Raw genomic sequence first — 12,699 nt, forward strand, 5'->3', positions numbered from 1 at the left:
AACTTGGAGTCAGATAAATGTAATAACGGAGTCAATTTATAAAGTGCAAATTAATGATAAGTGTTTTTGTTCAGCACTCAGAAAAGACAGAACAATGCAGAGACCTTCAAGGGGCCATTCTATTGGAATCCGACATCGAACAAATAGTTTGGTTTTTTCCCCTTTCCTTTTGTTTACAAAGTGGTGACAATCCTCTGTGATCTCCAGCAGGCGAATGATGTTTTTCGAAGCGTGAAATTCAGTTCCATTCCACACAGGACATGAGGTTTGAACTTCTCCTTTCCTGTCTCCACCTGCTGTGGTAAATCCATTCAGGAAAGCACAGATGCACCCCATTTAGACACATATATATAACAGGTCGGAATACCCACTGTTAGACCGGAGACCGAAAAAATCCGGTGGGGCTAAAGATATTAGACAAAACCACATGTGTATCAGGGAAGTGGTAGCGGCAGTATACGAGGAACGAAATCTCTTGCTCTGCAAATTAATGATCACTTTGTTCGCCCAAGCGACAAGAGATCAAACTTAAACTGGAGTTAACATCATCCAAATTTTTATTCTGGTATTCAAGGGAGGATTGCAATTGGAACTTTAATTCTAAAATCAATGAACACCATCGCTGTTGTTTATTTACGTTGCTGCAACGAACTCGCAACATTTAAAAAGAATGAGCGGGTAGCAACTGTAAACAACTAAAAAGTAGCCATTGAGATACAAACATGTTGATGTATTTGCATATGAAAAGGAAGGCTGGGAAAAACAGGGTGATGTGATGGAAAAAAAAAATAGTAACAAAAGAATTGTCACTAGTTTATAAATCAGTAAAGAGTACCATGTAAATTTGCAACTCTGCTAAACGCTGTTGTTATCATAGAACACGTGATGATAGTTGTTTGTGATACTGCATGTACACATAGGCTAATGCAGTTTATTTCTGAAAACACTTGAATGTTTCTGCTGTAAGTGTTACAAGAAACACAGGTTAGAAATTGTAAATGCTTCGGGCATTCTAGACTTTTCGTCTTGTGTAAATCTGAAATAACTGTAATCACGTTTCTCTTGAAATTATTCATCAGTTTCAAGCTAAATGTGTTACTATGTCGGAGATGTTTGTCTCTGATATGGCACACTGTGCTATTTACCATATAGCTGCAGTTAAACCATACTGAGTACAAAATTCCATGTGACTATCAGTAATTTTACACAATTACCAAACTCTCAGTAGTTTTTCACAGTTAGCATTAATCTTCAGTAACTTTAAAAAGAAGGAAGAACTTCATTAACCCTTTAAAATTCAAGAATACTCTTTGTGCCTTGCATCACCTCTGCCTCTGCCCAGCCCCCTTTTCATATTCAAATAGATTCGCATGAGAATACACCTAGTGACATTTTAAGTCAAAAAATGAGAAAATTGCATTCAATTTCATATTGTAATCACAAAAGCTCTGCAGCTTGAGCAGAAATATGACCCATGTAAATATGCGCCTGCAGTCATTGGGTGTTTACAGCAGCATGTCCAAAGGCTTTCAGCCTGACCTGTGCATACAATGCACATGATCCTGCATCTGATACAGGGCCAAATCAAAAGGCATGTATTCTCAAAAGAGCAGTGAGATGACAAATATCTCATTCCAGAAAACCTCCAGAGACCAGTAATAAAATTATTTTAATTTATACTATTTTTAATATAATATAATTGTATAATAATCACATTATAATATGCATTATATTTTAATAGCTAAGCATGGCCATGTATATTTGTAATGACACTGCCAACCGAACAACCTTACAGGCCTTGAAGAATTCTTGCGATTGAATTTCATTGGTTCGCTTATCAGTGCCAAGAGGGAGGGTATACGGTCGTTTTTTGCCATTTTTTGCTGTGCATCAATTCTGTAAAGATAGTGGCATGTGATAACGAACAAATCATCTCTCGCTGAGAAGCACCAATTCAAATTAAATCTGATCAGGGGAACCATTCTACTGTGTAGACAATGAAAGATGTGTGTGTAAAATGCTAAACATCAGGCAGAAATTTCACAACCCTGACAGACTACAGAGATCATAGATCATAGATGATCAAACATGTGAATAGCACCCTTAAAAAATGCTGAGCAGACAACACATCACCAAAAGAGGTGAATTGATTCTTTGACCACAGAGCTGTGTTGAGAACAATAAAATAAATAAATAAATAAATAAATAAATAAATAAAAGCTATGGGCATCAGCTCATTTGAGCTAATGAGTGGAAGGGTGATTAAAATACTCAGAAAGTTCCCCAGCAGAACTGGAGCCTATATTGCTCACAACAGCAGACTGTGCAGGCGAAACTGCAAGAACAGCTTAAGGTGCTACACACTTCAAACTGAAATAAAATATCAGCAGTAATTCAGATCTCACCAAAGATGTCCAGTCTAATTTGATCTCTGAAACTAAATTTGCATTAGACATTGTAATGGTACATGTTTTTGTAAAGCAAAATGCATCTTCCCCCTGATGGCACAAGCCATACAGTATGAGACTAAAGCTGTCTGTAACAGTTTGGCTTTGACCATCAGAGGAAAATAAAGAAAGTACCACATGTCTAAATGCAAATTAATTAAAGGTTCAACATTAACTGTTTTCTCTCTGTGGTTGTTCCCATTTCAGGTTGCAATTTTGTGAGGGACAGATGCCAAAAGGTTTCTGATCCCCCTGCATCAGGCCAGGACAACGGATGTGGGAGATGGGTGCAAAGGCAGTCTAAAGGGGCCATTTACACCTCCCAGCACTACACAAACAAAAATAGCTATATGGCCTCCCGGTTTAGCACCGGAACCAAATTGTGCAACACCAATTGTTCTAGAACAGGTTCCACCCATCTCCCAGACATGAACATACAGTGCACAAATTTCATCACTACACTCTCATGACATCTTGACCTGGTACAGACAGTAAAACTAGCCAGGCTCAACCTCTACACATCATGGAACAAAATAATGGCCTAGATTCCGAAAGTACTAATCCACTGAAGATCTGGCCTACCTCTCACATTCACATAGCCTCTCATATGTACAACATTACAAACCTGTTTCCATAAAACAGTTATAATTATGACACACATGACATGCACAATTTACAACTTTCCAACAACTTATTTGAAACAATGTACATGGGACATGAGCATGGCTACAGTCACACATCGATGATTTAATTACTAATTGCAAGCAAATTTGCCACCCAGATTTCAATATTTCCACCTACATGTAAATCAAACCAATTGATTGTTGTTGGCATGGTTGCAAACCAGAGGGCCCCTGGTTTTTAACACATCACTAATAACAATACAAAAGTAATAAGTGGATGATATGAAGTGCAGCCACTTCTATCGATCCACTACACATTTTGAAAATAGACATGTGTCATCGATTGTGACTTAGCCAGCAAATCACACACATTGGATCATTTGGAATTAGCACTGTGATTATTATATATGTGTGGCAGCGGGGCGGGGGTGGGGGGTGGTCGGTCAAGCATCTATCCAGAGAGAGAGAAAGCGGTAAGGGCGCTTACACCTGAGCTAGATTATGTCTAACACCTGTCTCTAATTTTAGTGAGCACGGGGAGAGCGGCATAAAAGAGCCACACCGCCAGCAGACAGGGAGAGAGACTTGCACAAGGAAGGGACATTTGATGTAGCATTGTGCAAGGAAATGGAAACGCTGATAAATGATTAAAATAAAGATAAGAGTAAAAAAATAAAAAAGAGAGAAACAAAGAGGGAAAAAGAGAGAGAAGTGCTAGCACTGTACAAAAAGGAAGGAGAAAATGATCTGAAAAATATAAGACAGGCAAGAAAAATACTGAAGGATGCAGAAAAAGAGATAAGTAAAAAAGGAGGGGTCTTTGTTAAACCACCTCCATATGTGCCCTCAGAAGGTCAGTTCCCAATATTCAAGGGAAATGTAGAAGTTTTAGGAGAAATGCAGATGGAGGGTCATGTTGACTTGGAAAAAGGAAAACAAATGGTGAGACCGAAGAAGAAACAGGATAGAAAAAGTAAGAGAAACTTGCCTTTAGATTGTTATGAACAGGCATGGACAGCATTAGAGAAAATAAAAGTACAGTATGACAAAGAAAAAGTATGTGAAGAAGAACCATTAGGGCAAGTGAGAAGAGAAGAAGAGGAGATTGAAGCAGAAGCACAAATAATAGAAGCACAAATAAATAGGAAAATTAGAGAAACAGAAAAATTAATACAAGACACAGATAAGTTGGTGAGAAATAGAAGTAGACTATTGAACAGTAGGGAGAGAGAAAGTGAAGAGGAGTTGGCAACAGCCATTTCAAGGTCCATCTCAAGGCCCAGTAAACCCTTGGGGAGGTCCAAATCAAGGATATTAGGGATGCCCAGAGAAACCTACAGGGGAGAGTCAGCTTCCAATTTTAACAACCAATGCTGATCAAGAACCTATGCTGCAGGTTAAAATAGAGGGAAAGACCACACCCATGCTAGTAAACACAGAAGCGGTTTATACGTGTGAAATTCAAATTATGCCTCACATCTCCACTTGTCTGGAAAATTTGCAAAGACACTAGGATTCTCGGGACAAATGCAGCTAATTCCTATGACTGCTCCAGTGTGTCTCCAAACTAAAAACAAGAGTGCAACCATACCTATCCTGGTGTCAAATCAGACTCCTGTTAATTAGGGAGAGATGCATTATGTAAATTGGGGCTTCAAATTTGGTGTTCTCCATACGGAGTGTATATAGACTTACAGGGAATAAGAACTCAAATGATGATTTCTGAGCCAAGAGCAAATGTGTACTGGACAGAACAGATAGAAAATGATGTGAGACAGACAATTAATAAATAGGGAGAGTTTATTGAAGCACAGATTCCTGAAGTGCAGTTGCCAAAATCAGAATTTCACTGTACGATGATATATGATCCTGAGAGAGATGCAAAAATAGAAAAGAAATGGCAGGAAGGAACTGAAGGACAAAAATCGAAATGACCTCGCAATACATCATAATAGGCAAACAAGGAGCAGCTTTGAATATAACTGAGAGTGAATTTGTAAAAAATTGGTTTAATGTAACAGATTCTGCTCCACATGTATCCTTATATGTAGGGAAAAATTGGAAAGCAAAAGATTTAGGCCAATGATTTTTCATTTTGCTGACAAAAATTACATCAAAATCTTGTGTGAGACTATATTGATGGGTACTCCTCAGGAAGTAGTCATTAATAAAAATAAAAAAATACAAACACAGATGATAACAACACCCAAATTGGTAGAGACTATTGATGCTGAACTGTTTAAGGAAGTGGAGCGTCAGGTACCAGCTGAGTTATGGTCTCAGCATGACACAGGTGTAGGACTGGTAAATTCAGCCAGCCCAATAAGAATATAACTTAAGCCAGGTGCACGCATGCCAAGAAAATTGCAGTACCCTTTGCGGCCTGAGGCTGAAACAGGCATAAAAGACACTATTGAAGGTCTAGTGAAAGCAGGAGTATTAATGGAAACAAACAGTTACTGTAGTACTCCAATTTTGCCTGTGATCAAAGCAAACAAATCTAAATGGTGCCTCGTTCATGACTTACGAGCAATCAAAGTAGAGGATTGGCCAGCTGTTCCAAACCCACACACGCTTTTGACAAATGTCCCTCCTGATGCCAAATACTTTACTGTGATTGATTTATGCTCCGCCTTTTTCAGTGTTCCGGTGGCAGAGGAAAGTAGACACTCGTTTGCATTCACATATGCTGGAAATAAGTATACCTATACCAGAATGCTGCAAGGATTTAAATACTTACCACATATATTCAATCAGGTTCTCAAGGCTGATTTAGAAGACCTAATGATAGACAGTACTCTGCTGCAGTATGTAGATGATTTGTTCCACATCATTGGAACAATGCCATAAAGATTCTATTAAAATACTTACTAAATTAGCTCAAGGAGGTCACAAGGCATCCAAAACAAAACTACAATATTGCCAGCCTCAGGTTGAATATTTAGGACGATTGATCTCATATGGCACAAAAGCTATAGTGCCAAATCAATTAGAAAGCATAAGTAAAACACCATTGCCACAAACAGTAGGACAGATGATGACTTTCCTAGGAATGATTGACTTCAGTTCTGATTGGATAGAGGAATATGCAGTAAAAACAGCTCCACAGAGAGAAATCATGAAACAAGCAGGACTGCAAAATTTAAGTACTCCACTAAGATGGAATACAGATGCATTGCTAGCGTTTGAGTCTATTAAAGAAAGAACTACAAAGGGCACCTGCCCTCTGTAATCCCGACTACACTATAGCGTTTCACCTGTATGTGGCAAACAGAGCTGATGGTTATGCATCAGCTGTATTGATGCAAGAGACCTGCAGTGGTAGGAAAAAGCAACCCATAGCTTACTATAGCACTAAGCTGGACAACGTAGCGCAAGTTTACCCACCATGTTACCAACAAGGCCTTACAGCAGTATATTACGCATATGAGAAAGCATCTACATTAACCATGGGATACCCAATAACCATTTATATGCATCACAAAATTGTGGAGTTACTAGAACAAGGAAAATTTGTTCTGATTCAAGCCCGCATTCTAGCATATTCATCATTACTTACGTATCCAGATATTACCATTAAGCGATGTAATACAGTTAATCCAGCTGAATTGATTCCTATGGCTTATGAAGGTGAGCCACATGATTGTGTAGCTAATTCACTGGCATTCATTAGGCTACGGCCAGATCTTGAGTCTACGCCAATCTCTGAGGCAGAAGTCACTTACTTTGTGGATGGTTCTAGTTTTAGAGATTATTTGGGAAATTACACAGGATTTTCAGTTGTAAGGAAAGACATGGAGGAATTTGTGCCTGTAATATTTCAACAGTGTGTACAGCCTTGCTCTGCTCAATTAGCAGGATTAAAAGCTCTCAAGACTGCATGTCAATTAGCAAAGGGACAAACAGCAAATATTTTCACTGATTCAGCTTATGCTCATGGTGTATGTCATCTGTTTGGAGCAGTGTGGAAGCAGAGAGGCTTCAAAAAGAGTGATGGAACTCCCATTCAATATGCTGAACAGATAGGTAAATTAATCTCTGCTATGATGCTACCAAAACGATTAGCAGTCATCAGCTGTCAAGCTCATAAAAAAGGAAATGACTATGTCATTAAGGGTAACAACAAAGAAGATTTGGAAGCTAAAAAACCATCAGGATGTCAGGTAGCAATATTAGATTCAGTAGTTCTTATAGAACCACAACCTCAGTTGGATGATATTATTTGAATTCAACAACAAGCAGGTCCTTATGAACATTCCATGTAGCACCAAAGATGAGCCACGAAAGACACACAAGATATTTGGTGCTCACATCAAGGACAGATAATTGCACCAACCTCACTTTTAAACATTCTCATTCCAGATGCGCATGGTTTTGACCATTGCTTGAGGGGCAAAGTGATGAGGAAAATTAAACAGCAGGGATATTGGTCTCCATACTTACATGCAATGATAGATGATTTTCTGTCCACATGTGAAGTTTGTGCCAAAAACAATGTTAGGACAGGAACAGCAACACCAATAGGCCACATACCAATACCAGAAGGACCATTCAGGCACCTGGTGATGGATTATGTGGACATGATAAAGCGAGTACAAGGCAAAAGGTATCCTGTATGCTTGTGGTAATAGACAGATTTAGCAGATGGATAGAAGCAATACCATCAGCAGATGAGGGGGCAGGAACAGTAATTACATTTCTAACATGAGAAGTAATCCCTAGATTTGGAATACCATCAGAAATAAGTTCAGATAATGGATCAGCATTCATTCAAAAAACTGTAAAACAAGTATTGGGGCAATTGAGAATAAAACAGAGACTAGGGTGTGTTTATCACCCACAATCACAAGGGATGGTAGAAAGGGTAAATGGTACCCTCAAGGCCAAACTTAACAAAATATGTGAAAGTACTAAACTTAATTGATTGATGCTTTACCTCTTGCACTAATGAGCTATCGCATGCAAATTAACAGAAGCACGCACTTAACACCGCATGAGATGCTTACGGGTCGACCCATGCCTGTGCCATATTGCAGTGTTCCCTACAAAGGACCCCCTCTAGACCAATTGCAAATGGAACTTAGGTCTTATATGAAGAAACTAACTGCAATACATAAAGCTATCTATTTACAGGAAAAGAGAAAGGAGCACATAGAGGAGACAGAGACATCTTGTCCAGTCATCCCAGGTGACCAAGTATATTTAAGAGTGTTCAGGAGAAAGTGGAATGAGCCCAGGAGAGAGGGACCCTACAAAGTGGTGACAGCTACTCCAACAGCAGTCTAAGTGGAAGGAAGCACCACCTGTTATCATCTAAACCATTGCACAAGAGTTCCCAGAGTAAGGAAGGAAAGAGAAGGAGAGAGACTTGAAACAGACGATACGGAAAAAAGTGAGGAGAGACCAGAAACACAGGATGAAAGAGCGCAGAATGTCAAAAGCACAGAAAGAGATGCACAAACAGCTGAGCAAAGCAGAAAGAATCAAGAGAGTGGAAAGAATGAGTCCAATAGCATGTCTGATGATCATCACATATCTACTGCATCTGATGCTACAAACTCAAGCCACAATCAATACCACCCAAGCTTCTCTACTACAAGCCCAAGCTACAGCCAATACCACAACTCAAAATTTCAACCAGACTTCCCTACAATTGATTTTTCAGCCCTCGGTCAGACCCAATAACAACTCAATAATAACCCCAACAGAGCAAGAATTTAATAAAAAACAAAGATATCAAAACAACGTAGAAACATTGATAATGATATCAATAGTAATGAGAAAATTAATAAATTAGATATTTTATGGGAAACAGCGCAAAATAATGAATGGTACGAATGGGCAACATTTACAGCAAGAGAGACCGGTGTGGAAAATTGCCTACTGTGTTCCAAATCACCCTTAAACAAGGTAATAGTAGTTCCAAATCCACATGACTATTGAAAATGTGCTGAATTTAATTTCTACTTTTGTCATCTAAAAAAAAGCATTTTAGACCCTATTGCTCAGCTGAGTGTTTGGCTTTTTTGAGTAATTCTATCCTTAAGGATCAATTTAATGAACCACATTGGGGAGATTGGTGTAGATATGGGGATATAAAAGAAAATATTAAAATAAAAGGAGAAAAGGTAGAAATCCCAAAATGGTACGACATAGATTATAGCCAAGAGTATGAGTGCTATAGTAAGCCTGAAGGAACTCATGATTTGGGAGAATTCAAGGGAAGATGTGCTAATATTTGGTACTTTGACAAAACAAATGTTTAGCAATCAAATGTACCTGTAAGAGCCCCAGTACTTCAAGCACAAGGATTAAGAAAGGGAATGAAAATATATCCAGAAGAATGTGAAAATCAAACTATAGCGTTACCTTCAATAGAGTTGTATGAAGATCAGACAATAGTGGTGGCAGACTTCTTTTGGGTCTGTGGAAAAGAACAACTTATGGCCTCCTTACCGCTAGGATGGAGAGGGATATGTGTTAGAGTATGATTGATTAAGGAAATTACCATGGCACAGTAGGAATTAGGACAATTCATGAAGGAAGATAGGAATAGAACTAAGAGAGCTTATAAAACAGACCCTAATGTGTTTATAGACGCAATTGGTCAACCCAGGGGTATACCTAATGAATTTAAGGCTAGAGATGAAGTCAAAGTAGGGTTCGAATCAATATTCATTTGGATTACACAAAATAAAAACACAAAATGGATTGGTTATATTTACTATAATCAACAAAGTGTAGGGCTTTACATTGTTTAGATCAGTATTACTATCAGAAATAATTCATATTTAAATTAATTAATTGAATCTAACTCATTAAAACCTCATATGGGTCTCCAGTAAATGTAGTGTGCTATGTTTAGGAGTGGGTTTGGTTATTAGCAATAATTCATAATTATCAAAGATAATTATTAATTATTAAAATCAATAGAACATTGATGAGAATCAATGTTAGTTTTTTTTAATCCTTTAAATCAACAATTATCAAAGATAATCACTAATCATTAACATCGATGAAACATTAATTAAAATTAACACTAGCTTATTGATCATTCAAATTCAACAATCATCAAAGATAATTATCAATTATCAAAAATCAATAGAATATTAATAAGGATTAACATTGACGGGGCACCACCCTGGAATCAGGGACTAATAACCAGATAGTATAACAGTCTCAATATTAGATTGTTTTCTTAGGAAAATCAACATCTGAAGAATATTGATTTTCGGGAAAAAACAATGAAAGAAGGCTTGAATCCGAGCACTGACATTCCGTCAGCATGACACAGATGTATGCAAAACAAACCAAAACACTTCTCTTTGTAATATAACAAAGTTTATTTATGCAGTAATATCAATTAATAATTAATACAATGCAGTCAATAAACTTCCGACTTACAAACTAAACTGTGATATGATTATATATGGAAACTAAAGTAATCCTATAACACATAAGGTGTGTATGTGTGTGAGTGTGTGTGTAAGGAGGGATGCGCACAAAATGGCGGACGTGACTCTTGTGGAGAGCACGTCACGCGAGACTTCCGGCCAGGGAATATGGGGGCGGAGAGAAACCAGTCAATGGTAGCTTAGGGACAAAGCTGAGCTTTATCACGAAGCTATCTACTAGCCAAAAATGTGTGCCAGAATGTTTGTGAGGGGTCACGTGTGTGTGTGGTTAGTACGAGAGAGAGATAGAGAATTAAGTGACAGCCCCAAAGCCGATTTTGCGATCGTGGGAGAGAAAGCAGCTGTTAGTTTATCACTCAGAGATGCGGTGGACAGCTCGTAAACCGTTCCATGTTCTTTGATTCTTTAATGGATAAACTCAGTTTGCCGGTCTCACCCGTGATGGCGGAAATGCACAACAGCCCAATGTGGTTGGACCACAATACAACAAATCAAATTCGTGATAATTAATACCCTGAGTATTAATAATGAGCGGACATGGTGGTCTGTAAACTGTACAAGCAAAACCTTGGTACACAAGAATAACACACTATAATATTCTGTCTCTGCCCAGATGTAAACCTCTTACTTGAATCGCATGAGGATGCAGAATGTGTGTTCATCCGTCCTTTAACTCAGACTCGGTTCCTCGATCTGTCGGCGGGCGGTACGGCTGCTAATTCTCGGCGGGCTGGCGGAGAAATTAGCGACATCGACTTGATTGAAGATGGAAGAGAAATCTTTTATCTGTTCACTTCTGCAGGCAAACGGATGAAGATGCAGATTGTTTGGCGGTCTCCTTTGGATCCATTATAGTGTTTGGTGGAACACAGAGTAAGAGCTGCGTCCACACACTGCAAACAAAGTTGTTGGAAGCAAATCCCGGAAGCATTTCAGAGGTATTTCTACTCCTGATGATGTCATGGTTGAGGTGCGTTCTGTTGTGTGCCTCATCCAATAGGAGTTGAGAGTTAGATCCTTTAGTGAGCAAGGCTTCATGGGATTTGTAGTCTGTTTTGGACTCCCTTTGTTTGATTTTGGCATGATTTTTATCAGTATAATTTATGACCTGGTATGTGAGGGGCTGAGTTAAGTTTTATGACTGTGTTAGACCTGCCTTTGTCTTCTATCTGAATACATGAGGCCCAACAATGTGCCCAAGCACCATGGGTCCATTTCCACCTGGTGGCTTTTGGAAAACGATGCATGATGGACATGCATTTGGTCGAGTAAACAAGACACCATGTCTTACCTTCTGCTTTGACATAATGGTTAGCAACTTTGATTGTTGTGGCAAATGTAATAAATGTGTAATTATGGCAAGTGTGAACCCTTGAACAGTCAAAAAAATGAATATTGTTATTTGACTTGTGGCTATGAAAAGTGTAAGATATCAAGAATCCCCTTACCTCCCTCAATTTGACACTAGTCTGTGTAAATTTGATATGACAGGGCTGAAAATGAGAGGGGTTGTGTTTTTCAAAGTCTATTCGAAGTGTCACATCTTGTTGCCAGCTGGAGGTCCTATGATTTTGGCACACCACAGCCACATTCATGTCATAAGTGTAATTAAACATATGGCTGAGTGTATACACCCGAATAGACTACAACATGATGTCATTTGATCAACAACACTATTACCATAACAACACTATTTAAGATATCAAAAATCCCTTCACAATTTTACTGCAGTGGTGTCTTGACATTATTCTAAAAACTTTTGAAGGGTTTCGGATAAAAATAACAGGACTTTTTCAAAGCCTGTTGTAAGTGCCACACTTCCTGCTGCCAGTTGGTGGCGCTATGACCGTGACCCACAATAGTCACGTCCATGTGATTAGCCCCCATTACCCCCCATTTCTCTTTTTTTGCCATTAATTTATTGCCTCCCCGTGGCAACACCATTCAATATAACAAAAATCAGTTTGCACTTTAGCATCTCCAATGTCTTGGCATAATATTGTCTAAATTTGGTGACAGTCACATGAATCCCCTAGGAGGAGTATTTAAAAGTTCAGGGCCTGCAATTTAAAAAAAAAAAAAAATCAAATTCCATCAAAAATGGCCAACCTCTTGTTGGACAGAGCTAAAGACTGTAATTTTGAAAGTTGTCCAGCTTGATGAGAACAATATATGTACCAAGTTTGGTGACTGTAGGTGAAAATGACCCCACCA

The sequence above is a fragment of the Myxocyprinus asiaticus genome, chromosome 28 (genome assembly GCF_019703515.2).
Source record: "Myxocyprinus asiaticus isolate MX2 ecotype Aquarium Trade chromosome 28, UBuf_Myxa_2, whole genome shotgun sequence".
Classification (NCBI taxonomy): domain Eukaryota; kingdom Metazoa; phylum Chordata; class Actinopteri; order Cypriniformes; family Catostomidae; genus Myxocyprinus; species Myxocyprinus asiaticus.